At 35.1% G+C, this 2500-nt stretch overlaps 1 protein-coding gene across 1 annotated transcript in view; it reads left to right on the top strand.

Annotated features, from left to right (window-relative positions):
• The window catches only part of LOC137644966 (polypeptide N-acetylgalactosaminyltransferase-like 6), a 31241-nt gene that overhangs the window by 19176 nt on the left and 9565 nt on the right, over positions 1-2500 (top strand). The gene's annotated exons all lie outside the window — the stretch shown is intronic.

The raw sequence follows: 2500 nt of genomic DNA, 5'->3' as shown, positions 1-2500 counted from the left end.
GGCTGCTATGACCCTGAATGGTTATCCTTTGGTCTTACGGGTTATCTCTGGGCTCAGTTACAAAATACCCTAGACTTTGTCTTTTGTTTGTAAAATTATATTATTATTATTGTTATCATCATCATTATTATTATTATTATTATTATTATTATTATTATTATTATTATTATTATTATTATTTTAACTGGATTCCAGAAAGCAAAAAAAAAAGAAAAAAAAAAACTAATACGTATGAATATTACATGATTATAAGAATGTGATGACAATTATGAATATTAACCATTCACAAAACTTAGTGTACATCAATTTAACACGACTTTCTCCTAAGTTTGAATTTATGTAAACATGACCAACACAACGGACCGAATTAACACTACAGTATAGCTTCCTTTTCTCTATTGTACTCTTTCCTATACTCATGAGAAAATAACAAGAGACATAGCTAAAACAGAAGGACGGACAATGAATAGTCAGTTGCGTGAGGGGCTGAATACAATCTTCTTCTTGGCTCGGACGGGGAGAAAGAAAGATGATAGGTCTACGTGACTAAGACCTCGACCAACAGATTGTTAGGTATCACGAGGGTTAGGGAGGAAGAAGAAACTGGGTACTCTCTCTCTCTCTCTCTCTCTCTCTCTCTCTCTCTCTCTCTCTCTCTCTCTCTCTCTCTCTCTTCTCTCTCTCTCTCTCTGCGTGTGTGTGTGTCTCTCTCTCTCTCTCTCTCTCTCTCTCTCTCTCTCTCTCTCTCTCTCTCTCTCTCTCTCTCTCTCTCTCTTTTACATGTCGGGAACGAGGGAAAAAAACAAGAAATATGATGCCGAGACACAGAATAGAAAACGAAATTAGTGCTCCCACGGTCTTGGTATGCACTATTAGTACTGATGAAAAGAGGAATTATTATTATTATTATTATTATTATTATTATTATTATTATTATTATTATTATTAACTAAGCTACAACCCTAGTTGGAAAAGCAAGATGATATAAGCCCAAGGGCTCCAACAGGGAAAAACAACTCAGTGAGGAAGGAAAATGAGGACATAAATAAACTATATGAGAAGTAATGAACAATTAAAATAAAATTTTTTAACAGTAACAACATTAAAACAGACCTTTCATATGTAAACTATAAAAAGACTTATGTTAGCCTGTTCAACATAATAACATTTTCTGCAATTTGAACTTTTGAGGTTCTGTTAATCGACGAAACTGGAACAAGAGTAAAATTTGGATCTATAATTACTGCAGGGAACAGTTAATAATAATCTTATTATTCTTATATTCATTAACAAAATGAAGACGCAATAAATAAATAAAGGTATATTAACATTAGAGTCACTTATGATAAGAATTGTTCATTAAAAACGAATGTTTAAGCCCCAGACCTCTCTCTCTCTCTCTCTCTCTCTCTCTCTCTCTCTCTCTCTCTCTCTCTCTCTCTCTCTCTCTCTCTCTCTCTCTCTCTCTCTCTCCTCAGCAATACTGGCCATATGCATGAATATATAGATTGTATCAACAAAATCTATTAAGGCGTTGTTATAATAATAATAATAATAATAATAATAATAATAATTATTATTATTATTATTATTATTATTATTATTATTATTATTATTATTATTATTATTATTATTATTATTATATCCATGGAGACAAAATATGAAAATTAGCAACTTGAGTAAAAAGATAGTATTCTTTAGTATTCTTTGTAGGGATGGAGTGTTAGATAGAAAATATTAGACAAAATTCCGCATATTCTTTTCTTTTTTTATAGAATCCCGCTCGATAAGTAAATTTACAGCTATCCGTGAAAAGATACGAAACTAATTTTTGATAAGTGAAGAGACGAAGCATTTCCTTCCCTTCCCAACAGTTTTTATAAGCCGTCTTTTTTCGTAAACATAACTGTGACGTTAACGTGGATGCCCTTGAAGCTTGTGTTCTCCCGATAGAAGTTTAGCGGCGGGCTGTAAGTAGGTAAATAAGTAAGTAAGAGTAAAAGAGAAAATTAAGGAGAAGAAGCACCTCTCCAATCAATAATTTGCCGTTTTTTTATGTGATTCTGCTAGCTGTGTGGAGGCTCTTTTTTCAAGGTCATTTAGCTGGTTGAATTTGACAGACTAACTTTAGCAACATCAGTGGTAAACTTTCCTTGCGTAATGTGGTAGTAAAGGAATTTTTGTCATCCTTGTTACTACAGTGGTAACGTGTTTGCCTAGCATTCGCGTGACGGCAGATCGATCCCAGCCTGGGACCGTGAGTTTAAGCTGTTTACTGGGGAGGTGTGGTTGGGCAGTGCACCATAGTGGTGGGTTGAGCGTGCCCGGCCGACGTTCTGGTGAGTATCTCTTCTGGTGAAGCTGGAACTGAAACCAGACACCTTTATTAGGTGAACCATGCAGGACACAGGTACCCCACATCGATTAGATTTATGAATTTAGCCAAGAAAGGTCTGCCTTGGGGTCTGGAAGTCCATTCAGCCCTCGTGTGCAAAAGAGG

This window comes from Palaemon carinicauda, chromosome 8, assembly GCF_036898095.1.
Source record: "Palaemon carinicauda isolate YSFRI2023 chromosome 8, ASM3689809v2, whole genome shotgun sequence".
Taxonomy (NCBI): domain Eukaryota; kingdom Metazoa; phylum Arthropoda; class Malacostraca; order Decapoda; family Palaemonidae; genus Palaemon; species Palaemon carinicauda.
Note: the sequence above shows the minus strand (reverse complement) of the source record. Positions and strands in the feature narration are given on the sequence as shown.